Source organism: Sciurus carolinensis, chromosome 12 (assembly GCF_902686445.1).
Source record: "Sciurus carolinensis chromosome 12, mSciCar1.2, whole genome shotgun sequence".
NCBI lineage: Eukaryota > Metazoa > Chordata > Mammalia > Rodentia > Sciuridae > Sciurus > Sciurus carolinensis.
The window spans coordinates 13,137,335-13,152,415 of record NC_062224.1 but is presented as its reverse complement, the minus strand read 5'-3'; the positions used below and the strand labels follow the sequence as shown (position 1 = coordinate 13,152,415).

The 15,081-nt window shown below is 47.3% G+C and overlaps 1 protein-coding gene across 3 annotated transcripts in view; it reads right to left on the bottom strand.

Moving 5' to 3' along the window:
• The window catches only part of Pfkfb3 (6-phosphofructo-2-kinase/fructose-2,6-biphosphatase 3), a 73,973-nt gene that overhangs the window by 33,246 nt on the left and 25,646 nt on the right, over positions 1-15,081 (bottom strand). The window contains exon 1 of one of the 3 annotated variants that reach the window (XM_047520083.1): positions 5,463-5,606. The exons of the other annotated variants lie outside the window; for them this stretch is intronic. The gene's annotated coding sequence lies outside the window, so the exon portion shown is untranslated. Of the gene's footprint in view, positions 1-5,462; positions 5,607-15,081 lie in introns of those variants that run through there. 3 annotated transcript variants of the gene reach the window in all.

The window sequence follows — 15,081 nt, the reverse complement described above, 5'->3', positions numbered from 1 at the left end:
TCAGTAGTAGAGTGTCCCTGGGTTCAATCCCCACTACCAAAGAAAAAGAAGAGAACAAGAGGGGAAACACACACATAAACACAAAGCATGCACACGCCCACTCCTTTTCCCTAGCCATGTGACATTTTGCACTGTCTTGGTCACCAGGTGCAGTCCCTTGACCCTGGACAAGAACTATGAGCCAAATGAACCTCTCTTCTTATAAAGCTACCCAGATTCAGCTACTTCGTTAGAGTAACAGAAAACAAATGAATACTTAAATCATTCTCTTAACCAGATTGGTTTGTGACTCAGTTTGCCTAAGCTGAACTATATCTGTGTGTACTGTCAAAATCTAACTTCTAAACAGGAAAACCTGAGGACCAGATGCTGGACCAAAGTGACCTCAGGCAGATATGGCCGGCTACCCAGGAAGGCATGACTGCGGACCTTGCTAGCTCTCTCATTGACACTTAACCTTGATTTTTCAGTGAAATATGACAAATGTTTTTGTTTCTTGCCAGAAAACTTTCTCAGCAGTAATATTCTGTAAACCCAAAGATAACATAAAGAGAAATTGAAGAAAAATCCAGAATGGGTTAAGTTTATATGGGTTAAGATCCATAAAAACTGATATGACAGCTCTAGGTAAAGACTTATTCTAGGGTAGGTTAACACAACTAATCACCAGACCACACTCAGATGTCTCCTGTCTGAGGTCTTCTCCCAAGTCATGGATGGAAAAGAAGCAGGAGCAGAAATCCACCTTTTCCATAAGAAAAGTGCTCCATGACCTTCACCAGGTGAAAAGGTTTCTAAGGTCTCAGTAGATAAATTGTATATGGGTCTGTGGAAGGGGGACCAGTTGGATGTTTCCTGGCATCACTGTTTATTCACTGGTAAGACAAATTATCTCTCAGTCATCACTCATGGTGCTTAAAGAGGGCAGACAGATGCTTAGGACCAGAGGCAACCAACAGGACAGCCATAATGACCCAGAGTTCCCCCATCTCTCCTCCAACCCCATCCCCCAGCCCCGTGTGAACTTCGGCTCTATTATTAGACAGCACCACTGGATAGAAAGACATTGATCTTCCTGGAATTTCCCCCACTTCCTTCTCCCTCTGCTGCTGGATACAGAATATGCCCGTGACTTGGTGTGATGGTGCTTGCCTATAATACCAGTGGCTCAGGAGGCTGAGGTAGGAGGATTGTGAGTTCAAAGTCAGTTTCAGCAATGTAGCAAGGCCCTAAGCAACTCAGTGAGACTCTGTTTTTAAATTTAAAAAAATAAAATAAAATACAAAAAAAGAGTTGAGGATGTACTCAGTGCTGAAGCACCCCTGGGTTTACTCCTCAGTACAAAAAAAAAAAAAAAAAAAACTTGAAAAACAGAATATGCCTACGCCCCTTCTAACAGCAGATGTTCATTCTCAAGTATCTGCAAGCAGCATCACATTCCCATCAAAACCTGTGTTCTGCATGTTAAGGAGCACGCCTTGATTTTAAGATGGCAGAAAGACTTTTCTCACAGCAGATGGCAGAGAGACCATGCTATTCGCTAAAGAGTGAATTTGCTTCATGATGTTTAAAGAGTTGGGATCTAAAGAGAGATCCTGTTGAATAATACCATTAGATCTACAGGAAATACCAAAATAAGCCAGGGACCCAAAATTACTACAACAAAAAGCAATTCTAGGGGTTGTGGCTGTGGTTCAGTGGTAAAGTGCTTGCCTGGCATGCCTGAGGCCCTGGATTCACACCTCAGCACCACACACACACACACACACACACACATACATATACACACAAGCAACTCTGGCATGGTCTAGCATGCCTGTAATCCCAGATATGTGCGAGGTTAGGCAGAAGGATCATAAGTTCAAGGTCAGCCTAGGCAACTTAGAACATGTCTCAAAATAAATTTTTAAAAAAGGAGGTGACTGAAGATATAGCCCAGTGGGAGAGCACTTGCCTAGCATGTGTAAAACCCTGGGTTAAATTTTCAGTACCACACCAAAGAAAAAAAAACCAATTTTAGGTTAAATAATCAACCAACCATTATGATCTGAGTTTATTGCAGTTCCCAACCTTGGCCGGAAGGAATAAGAGGACTGGGAAGAAATTGTGGTGTGGGGGTTGGAGTTATGGCCTGGGAGACTGGAGCCCAGACCCTGGTCCTGACCTGTCTGTACGTGTTCTGGACCTTTGTTCTCATATGGGCTGATGAGGTGTCCAGATGGTCTTTAAGCATCTCCTCCACTTCTTGCATGGCAGAGATCAATGATTCCCATTGTTCTTCGTGAAATAAAATAAAAATTAGCATTTGTAAACTGTCCAGGTCCACCCCAGGTGGGTGACTCTGTGTCTGAGTGGGTTTCTTCCACTCTTGATAGCTCTGCAATTTGGTTTCCACCTCTAGGCTTCCTCAGCAGATCCGACATCCCCCTAACATGCACGTGAGTGTGTGTGCGCGCACACACACACACACACCCCACATGAGGCTGACAGGAAGCTTCCAAGTCAGGTCAATTGAGATTGCTAAACTGGGAGAACAGAAACTGGAACCAGACCATCTCTTCTGCTGAGTATGGAAAAGTGCCCTGGTGATGCACGAAGGAGCCACATTGAGAAAGTAGGGGACAGGCACCATGGAGCAAGACCCGACTGCACTCGTGGCTGCTGACGTATGCAGTGGAGCAACTTGGGGCTGGCAAAGCAGAGCTGGCATCCTTCCCCTGCTCCGTGCTCCTTCTTTCTCCCAGTGGAAAACATCCTAAAAATAGAGCTGAACTGAGCTCCCCAAAAAGGCAGGTTTTAGAAAGCAACACTGACTAACTGTTGGACAAATTCACCCAGCTGAGCTCTGTCAACGCACAGCGTTCACACTACAGAAAGGGACCATCTGTGATGACACTGGGAAGAAGGATCCTGTGCAGTTCTGGGTGACTCCTTTTCAGCGGAATGTCAACACACTCCTATACCTCCTGAGAAAGGCAACCAGCCACCCAGACGCCATCCTGTGAGGAATAGCTGAAGAACCAGAGATGAGATGAAGAACAAGACTATGAGATAAAATGATAGCTGCTTACAAATACATGGGCAGTTGTCTTGCATTATGTTGACCCATAAATAGAAATCAGATGCTGGTTCAAAGGTACAAGGACATGTTGTGTTAGGCAGCTTTCTGTTACTGTGTCAAAATACCTGAGGCAATCAACATAAAAAGAGGAAGGATTGTATTTGGTTCAGGGTTTCAGAGGTTTGGTTCATGATCAGCTGGCCCAGTTGCTCGGCATCAGTGTGTGGTAGAGGAAGTTGTTTACTTCACAGCTTCTGGGACGTGAAAGAAAGAAGAGGAGCCTGAGTCCCTATTTTCCTTCAAGGGCATGTCCCCCATGACCTAACTTCCTCCCACCAGGCTTCACCTCCCAGATTCTATTACCTTCCAAGAGCACCACAGGCTGGGGACCAACCCTTCTATACATGGGACTCTGGGGGACACTCTAGGTCCAAACTATAGCAGGTGGCTTCCCATACAATGGATAACAGCAGGCCAGAGAGATAGCAAGTACCTGCTGTATTTAGAATCACAGCCAGATGTCTGTCTAGCAGAACTTTCTAGAGGGGTTCCCCCATCGCTAGAATACAACCAGCTGGCCTCTGACTAGCCCTGCAAATGAAGGATCCTGTGATTCTGCAGGGGGACTGAACACCTGTCCCAACTCTACCTCTCACCTGCTCTGTGACTCCTACAAGACAATAGCTGCCATGCTGTGGGAATCGGGCCTAAAACTGTAGAGAACTCCTGGGTTCAGTCCTCAGTGCTGCTGGGAAAGAATCCAAACACTTACTGATTAAAAATTTGAAACCCAAGTAGAACTGTTTCTACTTGGTGTGTGGACCCCATGTGGCACTTCCAAGTCCTTTCAGCAGGACTTGTCAAAGGGCTTGTCAAAGGAATGTTTCACCCAGTGTCCTCCAGACCCTTCCTGCTGCCCCAGGTGGTCAAATGTACTGCTAAATGTCATATCAGCAGCTTTGTGCCCAATTCCCACAGCATGGCAATTACTGGCTCGAGGACTTTAACACAGAAAAGAGCCCTGAGAACTTCTGAACTTGCAGTGCAGGCAAGTTTCAGTTTTGCCAGAAGAGAAGTTCTGGAGCTCTGTTGCACAATAATGTGAAGATACTTAGCCCTACTGAACTGCACACTTAAAAATGGCCAAGATGGTACATTTTAACCACACTTTAATTTGTAATTGTGTTTTTAAAAAGTGCATCGTATATACTCTTCAAATATACCGAGGCCACGAGAGGCAGGAAAGAGGAAAGACTGTTCTAGATGAAGGAAACAGAAGTGACATGACAACTCCCCAAAACTTGTGAGCCTGCATAAAATCCTGAGTCAGTCGAAATGTTGCTCTTGTTTTGTAAATAAAGAACACTAGTGGGAAATTGATGAGACCGAAAGTGTGCATATTAGATAATAGAACAGTGTCAATACTGCTTTCCCCATTTTGATCACTGTACTGTCCTTGTTTTTATTTAAAGCAGAGGGAAATCGTATCTGCATCTAGCTCTCAAATGGGTCCAAAGAACAATGCCTATTACTCTCTCTGTATACACACACACACACACGCACATCTTCTCTCCCTCTTTTTCTGAGATAAGATGGAGATATATAGATGGATGGATGGGTGAGTGGATGGATAGATGATAGATAGATAGATAGATAAAGAGGGAAAGAGGGAATGATGAAGGAAATGCAGTAAAATGTTAAATTTGCAGAATCTGGGTGAAGGCTATCCAGGAAACTTTTGAACTATTTTTGCAACTTTCCATTAAGCCTGAAATTATTACAAAATGCAAAGTCGAAACTCAAGAATGTTAAAGTTCAGACAGAGCATCAGAGCTTAATAATTCTGCACCTTTACCTCAAAAGTTCCTTCCTTCGATTTGGAAAGTGCATATACATTTAATCAAAAATTCTTATGGCTTTTAAACAAACAAGGAATTGAGACAACTCCGGCCATTCAAAAACCAATATTGAAAGATAATGACAAGTACATTTAATTCGATTTTCCATTTGCTGACAACAAAAGACCTGCCACATAGCCTGGTGTAGTGACGCATGCCTGTAATCCCAGCAGCTAGGGAGGCTGAAGCAGGAGGACAAGAGAAATCAAAGCCAGCCTTGGCAATTTAGCAGGACCCTACGCAACTTAGCAAGACCCTGTGTCAAAATACAAAATAAAAGGGCTGGAGATGTGGCTCAGTGGTTAAGTGCCCCTGAGTTCAATCTCTGGTACCAAAAATAAAAAGATCTGCCACCTGTGAAGCCGGTCATCTGTAGTGCAGAGAAGCAACCTAGGACATCTCCTCATTTACTATGTGTTACACAGCATGACACTATTCAGTCCACACAACACCACTTACATACCGAGGTACTGCTGGAGCAGGGCAGGCACGACGGAGCTCACCTTTCCCTTTGAAGATGACTTTCCAGAAATCCACACAACACTTCCACACTGCTCTCCCTGGTCAGATTTAGCCATGGAGTCACCTCTTGCTGGGACATACAGGCAGATGAGGCCTCTGAGCCAGGCCAACTACCCAGGATGCTGCTATTAAGAAAGATGGCAGAATGAATAAGGGGAGACACCAGCAGTCACTGGTTATAGTGTTCTTCTCCCAAACACAATTTTAACAAATGCTCTTCTTTTTCTTTTTTATTTTCTCTTTTTGCAATGTTAGGGATTGAACCCAGGGCACTCTACCACTGAGCAACATCTCTTTGTGTTTTATTTTGAGACAGGGTCTCCCTAAGCTGCCCAGTCTCGCCTTGAACTTGAGATTCTCCTGCCTCTGCCTCCAGAGTTGCTGGGATTTGCAGGCCTGCACCACCATGCTTGGTTACAATACCATTCTTGAATTTATCTGTCAGAAAGTTATTTTTGCTTACACAACTGAAGTGAATCAAACAGTATCTGTCATTATAAACTCTGGAGGTGAAGGTGTGTATGTCACCGTGGGCCCTGCAACCACCCCGCACTATCAGCTGACTAAAGCTGGGTGTGGTAGAAGGAGGGAGGCAGAGGTCCCCTGCTGCAGGCAGGTGGCTTCTCAGTCCATCTGCAGGGATGAGTGGTGATGGGGCTGAGCCACTCCCCTTTGTCAGGGGCTTGTCAGGATGTGGTCACGTGATGGGCTCTCAGTGTTTAAGCTACTCCTGTTATTTACAGTCAAAAGCAAAAATACATTAAGGATATCGTTCAAATTCCATTCCATGCGAATCTTACAATTAGAATATTAGTAATAGAAGGAAAACCAAAACAGTCTGACTTGAAATCACTTCTCTATCATATACCACCAAAATGGTACCACCCAGTACCTTTTTCTTTTGGCTCATTGTATCTCTGCAAGCAAGAGGAGTCACCAGCAGTTCTAATGGAGCTTACCCAGAAAACCGGGCCTGGGCTCCAGCTCTTCCAAACCAGTCAAGCTTTATGTCACCAGGAGAAGGATTCCAGGACTTTTTACATTGGGAGAGGAGAGAAACACAGATCTACTACAACCAGGTGATAGTCTGAGCCCCACGGTGACTCGGCTGAGCCTCAGAATGGACCACTGGTCCTGCAACAGCAGATGGAAGACTGGTGAGACCAGAGGGGAGCAAACTGGAGACCCAGGACTCCCCTACTGTCTTCCTCAACCCCCTGAGGTTCTCTTCTCACCCTTGTTAAAACATGCTTTCAGACAAGGGTCTAATGCCCACTCCTGTTAAATGATCAGTGACTGATTAACGACTTGGAGGTACAACCCTAGAGTACGGCTGAGCTTCCTGCACTGTTTCTACCCTCCCCAAGCAAGGAGGGAATTCAAAGAGGAAGCATGGACAGAGCTGGAAGGCCTGTGGGCAGACAGCCATGTGTCTCCAGATCTCACCAGGAAGCCCTCTGGCTGTACTCTGGTCACCTGGGTACTTCTTCCAAAAGAATCCTCCTGGAAAACAAGAACTTGGCCCTCGGGCTATTTCAATCAGGGTCTTGTGTCTGGCTTTGGATAAACTGAGCTTCCGGCTGATGTGCTGAAAGCCTTGCGGGAGAGCCAGGTGTGATGGCACATGCCTGTAATCCCAACAACTATGGAGGCCGAGACAGGAGGATCGCAAGTTCAAGGCCAGCCTCAGCAACTTAGTGAAGCCCTAAGCAACCTAGTGAGATCCTGTCTCAAAAAAAAAAAAAAAAAAAAAAAAAAAATTAGAAGGACTTGGGGTGTAGTTCAGTAATAGAGTGCCCCTGGGTTCAATTCCAAGTACCTCCCAAAAAAAGTTCCCAGGGGGAGAAAAAGTGAATATGCAAAGCCCGCTACTGAACCTGAACATGACTGAGATCAAGAATTTCCAACACCAGCCAGAGGTACATAAGAATGACCTGGGGAGCCCAGTATGGTGGCAGACACCTGTACTCCCAGCTACCTGGGAGGAGGAGGCAGACTGGGCAACTTGGTGAAATTCTGTTTAAAAAGGACTGGGGATGTAGCTCCATAGTGGAGCACTTGCGTAGCATGCTCCAGACTCTGGTTTCCCCCGCCCCAATACCAGGGCAGGGCTGGGGGGCATCTTGGGAATTTCTAGAAATACCATATGTAAAGTCCATCGTGTCAAATTAAGTCCACATCCCTGGGATGGGGCTCAGGCTTGGCGATCTTGAAAAAGTTTCTGGAGTGAATGGAACGTCTAGCCTGTGGAGACTGGTAGTATTCACCTCCCTAGCCACAGCACCAGCTGTTCCCTGAGCTTCAGGCTGGGCGATGGTACCTGGCTGCAAGGATTTTATTCCTTGTTGCGGAAACAAGAGCCAGAAGTGCGGGAAGCCATGAGTCAACGAGACTGCGGCGAGTCTGGAGGTGTTCTGCAGACGGGCCAGCAGAGTCTAGAGCAAGCAAACCCCCTGAAGTTGGTGTCCGTGCTGAGTCTGGGCAGCCGACTTTTCCCCGTGAAGCCATTTAAGCAACTTTGAAAGGCGGCTTTGTTTGGTAGCTTTTAGAGAACTAAAAACTGGGCTGACCTTCTGAAAGAAGACTGGATACATTCTTAAGATCCTCAACTCCCAGGGAGTTTCCAGAGAAAGTTCCCTGCTGCTAGACCCACTGGAGTTCCCAGGAGGAAAAGCAGGTGAGGCCGGGAAAGACTGAATCTCCTAGGATGGGGCTGGGTGGGTGTGCACTGTGCTCTGGAGCCCCAGCACCTGCCAGGCTTGCCACAGAGTGACTCTGGGGACCGGCAGAAGTTCCGACTGCCCCTGCTGTGAAGCAAGGGGGCCCCTGGGGAGTCGGAAAGACGCAACAGTGCCTGGCAGGGGCTCTGCCCTCTGCCCTGGCCCCAGACCCCAGCCTGGATGGCAAACTTCACCCACATTTGGACGTCATCCAGCCGAGTTGGTGAGGCCAAGATGGTCCTGCTTCCCCTTCTGCTGGCTCCCCCTGCCTTACAACCAAGGGACTCAGTCGGGCATGGCAGAAGCCTAGCGGAGGCACGGGTGGGGTGCCAGGCAGGGGGATTCTGCGTCGCACAGCCCAGGCCCGTCTGTAGCCCACCAGGTCAGTGCTTGCTGCTCTGCCTGTTCTGCACCTTGGAGCTCAACAGAGAGGGAAGGCATGGAGACCTGGCCCATGAGACTCTGCAGAGGCTCCTGCCTCCCCCCGACCAGGACGGCCCCAGGACACAGCTGCTGGCACTACCCTGCGCCTCCTGGATGATCTGTTCTCGCCAGCAGACTAGTCTTGCTCCTCTCCTTCTTCCCTCTCAGGCTCACCCCTCCCACACCTGCCGCTACCCACCAGAAAAGTCAGGGCAGAAAAGTCAGGGGAGGAGTCAGAGGAAAACCTCCAGGAGGGAGGAAGAGTCAGCCCCAGGCAAGGTGTGAGGACCGGAATCAGGAACCGTGGTGCTGCTGCTGTTTTATTGTGGAGAAATATACATAACATAAAACTCACCATTTTAATCATCTTTAAACATGCAGTTCAGTGGCATTCGATACATTCAAATCATCAGGCAACCATCACCACCATCTACCTCCAGAACTTTCTCATATTCCTGGTTGAAACTGCATCCTCATTAAACAGTAAACTCTCCAGCCCCCTCTCCCTCCAGCCCCTGGTAACCACTGATTCTAATTACTACTTTCTGCCTCTAGGAATCTGACCACTGCTCACCTAAGTGAGATCAAGAGATATTTGTACTGTTGTGACTGGCATACTTCATTCAGCATGATGTTGTTAAGGCTAACCCGTGTTGTAGCATATGTCAGAATTTCCCTCTTTTTAAAGGCTGTATAATATTCCATCATGTATACAGATCACCTTTGTTTATCCCTTCATCCTTTGATGGACTCTTTTTCTTTTTTTCTTCTGGTACTGTGGAGTGAACCCAGGGATGTTCCTCCACTGAGATATATCCCCAGCCCTTTTTATTTTTTGAGTCTGGATCTTGCTAAGATGCCCAGGTTGGCCTCAAACTTACAATCCTCCTGCCTCACACTCCCAAGTAGCTGGGATTACAGGTGAGCCACTATTCCTGGACTTTGATGGACTCTTTTGAGTTTATCCCATCTCTTTGCTACTGTGAACAGAGCCACTATGAACAGGGCTGTGCAAATGTTTATTCTGGTCCCTATTTTCACTTCCAAAGGCTTGTCTTTTAAGGAAGGACAGCACTGGCCTCTATGTTACATGATCAGGGCATGTCTTGGTTTCAGGAACATGTTCCACACTTTTGATGCTTAGCAGAGAACTGATAGAGTAGAACATCTTTTGACTCACTAAAAGCAGGGCAGTTGTAACACAAAATCAAGAGCTGAGCACGGTGGCGCATGCCTATAATTCCAGCAGCTTGGGAGGCTGAGGTAGGAGGATTACAAGTTCAAAGCCAGCCTCAACAACTTAGCAAGGCCCTAAGTAACTTAGTGAGACCCTCTCTCTAAATAAAATATAAAAAAGGGCTGGAGATGTGTTTCAGGGGTTGAGCGCCCCCTGGGTTCAATCCCCAGTACCAAAAACAAAACAAAACAAAACAAAACAAAAAAACGAAAACCACAAAATCACAACTATATTAAAAATAAAGCAGGGGCTGTAGCTGGAGCTCAGGGACAAAGCGCTTACCTGGCACATGTGAGGCCCTGGGTTCCATCCTCAGCACCACATAAAAATAAATAAATAAATAATAAAGGTATAAAAAAATAAAAGCAGAAGAAAAGTGTAATGTTGGCAATGTCTACTTCGGTTACAGAATTGTGGATGATTTCTTTCTTTCTTTGCATTTCCTGTCTTTTCTACAATGAGCCTTGTATTATTGTTATCACACAAAAAAAATTATTACTTTTTCTCCCTTTGATCTGATTGCTTTAGGCCTGTCTGTGGCCCGGAGCTTGGGCCGCCACATCCATCCACCCTTCCAGACTCATCACAGGCATTCTCAAAAGTTGAATAATTAGAATCACTGAATATGAAGAGACCAAGCATCTCTCCTCCTCCTCCTCCTCCTGCTCCTCCTCCTCCTCCTCCTTTGCAGAGCTGGAGACTGAAGGCAAACACTCTCCCACTGAGCTGTATGCCCAGAGCAGAATCCAGGTTGCCATATGTCTGGTTGTCACTCAGGTGGCTCAGCGGTCATCTCACCACTTACCAAATGAGACACACACTGGGATTAAGGGCTGCACCCTGTAGCCAGCACCTTTGGCTGTGTTGGGCCTGAACGAGGGTTTCTTCTGCTTCTCTCTCTCTCTCTCTCTCTTTCCCTCTCTCTCTCTCTCTCTCACCCTTCCTCTTCCTCTCTTTCTCTTTCTCTCTCTCTCTCCCTCTCCCTCTCCCTCTCCCTCTCCCTCTCTCTCTCCTACTCTGGGTGCTATCTGCTCAGACCACAACAGGGCTTCCCATCCTGCTCACATGGCCTGAGCTCCTCAGTTCCCCTTTGGAAAGCAAAGCAGGAGACAGTGGGAGATGGGCGGTAGGGGGATTCTTTCTCTCCACCCCCCCCCCCTTGTCTGCCACCGTCCTGGGCCTCCACACAGGTCCTCTGATGGTCCCCAAGGATGACAACATTCCCCCAGTGGAAGAAAAATTCTCTGACCATTCCCTGGGCGTCCGTGGTCCGTGACCAGAGTGACGTATTTTTCTGCCTCCTGCCCAGTCCTTCTCCTGTAGACACAAGTCTTTCAGCACAGAAGGAAACAAACCGCTAATTGAAACCCGATCAGAAAGGTCTAAGCAAAGAATAAAGAACTTGGACAAAGAGCTCAAAAGCAGCACAGCGTGTATGATTTCAGGCTCTTGCCAGCTCCCCTTCCATTAGTCTCTTCTCCCCAAATAAGAACCAGACTGCCTGGGTTCAAATCCAGCTTCCCCACTTACTAGCTGTGGGACTTGGACCAACAGCCTAACCTCATTTTCCCAGCTGGTATAACAAGGGAGACAATAGATCTTAAGAAGTGTTTGCTGTTTGTATTCATTGCTGATAAATTAATAATAGCTGCCTTTTACTGAATGTACCAGGCATTGTGTTGGGTACTTTAAATAATTGTTTCTAATCTTAAGAACTACCTAACCAGGTAGACGTTATTGATATTCTGGAGATAAGAAAACAATCTCAAGGACACCCAAGGGGCAGAAAGGCAAAGAGGTCATAGCTGGTAGGGAGGAGCTGGGACTGAGGCCATTTCCAAAGGCAGTTAGTTTCAAAGGTAGTGACCAGTGCCCTCTGTCCCTGGCCCATCAACCCACTTTCCAGAAGCAGAAGAGCAGGAGCACCCACTGGGCAGAGGAGGTGGACAGAGGCCAGACACAGAGAGGGGCCCCCAGAGGGCCCTTCTGCCCTCAATCTTCCCCCAGTCCCAACTGGCAAAATGCAGGTTGCAATTGCCCTAAGAGCAAGTCCATCTGTTCATCCCACAGAGATCAAGGTCACGGCAGAGATGCCCATCCCTAAGCCCGAGGACAAAATGATGCCCAGCTGCTCTCTGTCCAGAGCTCTCTGGACACTGGTATGCCAGGTCCTGAAGGCAGGAAAGGGACGCTGGGGACAGGCTCTGGCCACACAGCTCCTGCAGCAGCCTGGGATGCTCTCCCCAACTTCAACTCCTGATCCTCCCAAGTGAGTCTTCTGGCTTCCTGCCGCTTGAGTCACCTCTCAGCCCGGACTCCTGGCCTCGCCATTTAGGACTGACACTCACCCGACACTTGAATCCCTTCTTACATTATGTCCCTTCTCCCAAGCACCCGTCGCCATGTAACATCCTATGTGTTTGACTTATCATCTTGTTTATGTTCGTGTCTCCCCGTGAAGACGGAGATGTTTCTGTCTCTTTCTGTCACTGGCAGATCCTCAATATCTAGAACTCAGCCCGGCACATGGGTGCACAATAAGTATTTGTTGAGTGAAGGACGGAGAGAAGGCAGGCAGGCCGGCATGGGCCCGTGGGATCACAGAGGTCCAAAGCAACTGGGACTGAGGGACACAGGGGGTTCTGAACAAATAAGGCTCTTTCCTGAAGCCTGGGCGTCCCTGGATTTTAGATTCCCTATTATCACCGAGGTCAGTAGCAAGAAACCTTGCAACCCCGGGGATTTCGGCTGAATGCCTTGGTCCCTCCCACATCCGGGGTCTTCGCGCAGCATCCACCCCCCCCCCCCACTTTTCCTCCCCCATAAACCCACCCACATACGTCCATCCACGTGTCCACCCTCAGTGTACCCTCCGTGGTGCACACGGCTCTCTGCCACGTGCTCCATTTCCCAGTACTTTCCATGCTCCTTCCCTGCATCAAAAGCCCTACTTTACTGAGCTCCGTTTCATCAACCACTAGGGAAAAAAACAACCTGATAAAAGGAATGCATACTAAGACGTGAATGGTGGCGTTTCAGCCACCAGGGACCCTCTGCCTTTTCGTTCTGTTCTGTCTGAGAAACACCAGAGGTAAGCCAAGCCCTGTCTGTGACAGGCTCTAGCAGAGCCAGGGAACGAGGCCCCAGGAAACTGTTAGGGAATAATTAGGAGCTGAAAGAGGACACCAGGCTATCAGGAGATCCCAGGATCCCAGAGTTGACCAGGCCCTGGGAGGTGGCCTCCTAAGGACAAGAAGTTCACCTTCAGCAGTGGCAAAAGCCTGGAGTCATGGTGCTCCTGCCCACTCGCCAGAGCCCAGGCTAGCTCCTCTCCTGAATTCAGAGTTCCACCAGATCTGCTTTTTTATTCTTATTTATTTATTGTATTGATTTTTTGCAGTACTAGGAATTGAACCCAGGGGAGCGCTACCACTGGGCTACACCTGCAACCCATCTTTTAATTCTGTTTTGAGATGGGGTCCTGCTAATTTGCTGAGGCTGTCAGGAACTTGCAATCCTCCCGCCTCGCCGTCCTGAGAAGCTGGGATTACAGGCTATGCCACTTCACCAGCTTAGATCCGTTTATTATGGCCAGATTTCAGGCAAGGTTTTGTGTGAAGAGGTGGCACAGTAGCTGCAATATGACAGTTCAAGCCATCAATCTCCCAGAAGTGGGACTTGTTTGAGTCACTTACAAGTAAGTTAGGAGTAAAACCCAGGTTTCCTGTCACCCAATTTTTTCCCAGTACTGGGGATTGAATTCAAGGCCCTGCACATGCTAGACAAGGCTCTACCTCTGAGCTCCGCCCCCAGCTCCTAGTTCATCTTTTAAAATAAACATTATTGGAGTACTATGTACATGTGAAACACACAGCCTGATAATTTCCAGTGAAATCATCACCCCACTTCAGAACCAGGTCAGCACCAAAGGCCCCGGAGCCTCTCCAATCACCACCTGCAAGGAAACCAGGGTCTTGACAATGTGGAATCTTGGTATTTTTTTTTTTTTTTTCTTTTCACAATACCTTTGTTTGTTTATTTTTATGTGGTGCTGAGGACGGAACCCAGTGCCTCAAACGGGCTAGGCAAGTGCTGTACCACTGATCCACAACCCCAGCCCGCTTTGGTAGGTTTTGAACTTCCTATCCATGGAACCACATATTATGTGATCTGATGGCTTCCCTCACCCAACAATTTGCCCACAGCATTCTTCCACAGCTTTGATTTGTTCTTCTGCGTCGTTCTGTGGAACTCCATTGCACGAACACACTACAGATAAGTTACTCGCTTTGATGGAACACACTGCCTTATTTCCCCAGTGTGGTTCTATACACATAGGAATGAGACAGGTTCCTGGAGATGATCAAGGGCTCTGGAGCCAGCGCTTGGATTCACGTTCTAGCTCTGGCCCTGACAAGCTACAGTTCTGGGCCAGTTCACTCCCGCCCATGCTTCAGCTGTGCCATCTATAAAATGGGGGTGATGTTAAATAGCATCATGATTTCATGAGCTTGAATCTTGAGTTCATGCAAATACTCAGAGAATTGCTTGTACTAAGTACTAAGCACTTTGAAGGATACAGGAAATGACAGTCCCTGGGAAGAAGACAAGCATTGATCCTTTCCCAGTGACAGTACAATAGACCCTGGAAGGAAAGAGATAGGCACTGAATAGTGAACTCTGGACCCTCCATCCTTGCACAGTAAAAATGAGTCTCAAATTTTTGCAACCTCTTTCCTGAATGTCCAAACTGACATTCTGTTAAAGTCCCCACTGACTAAGTCATCTGTCAGTACCACCTATATAAGCACAGGTTCCTCCTGTAACTGGGGGCCATTTTCTACCCAGAAAGTGAGCCCCTCCGATGCCTGACTCTGCTTCTGAATAAAATGCACTGCTGATCCATCAAGTCCACTCCCATCCCAGCTATTTGTGCTTTCATTATGGTGCTGAAACCATTTCAGTAATTTTTGCTTGAACACTTGACGAGTGGGGATTCTTACTGTTACACCAACACTAGATGCTGCACTGGAGAAGAGGGAAAGATGGAACAAGACAGATGAAAGCTCCCAATTTTCTGAGAATCACATTTAACAGCAACCTCATATTTCTCCCTTCTAGAGACATTTTCCTTGTGCACAGGAATTAAATAGAAGGTAAAACTGGTGTTTGAGTAGATAAGCTGGGGATAATTTTTTTTTTTTTTTTTTTTAACGGTAC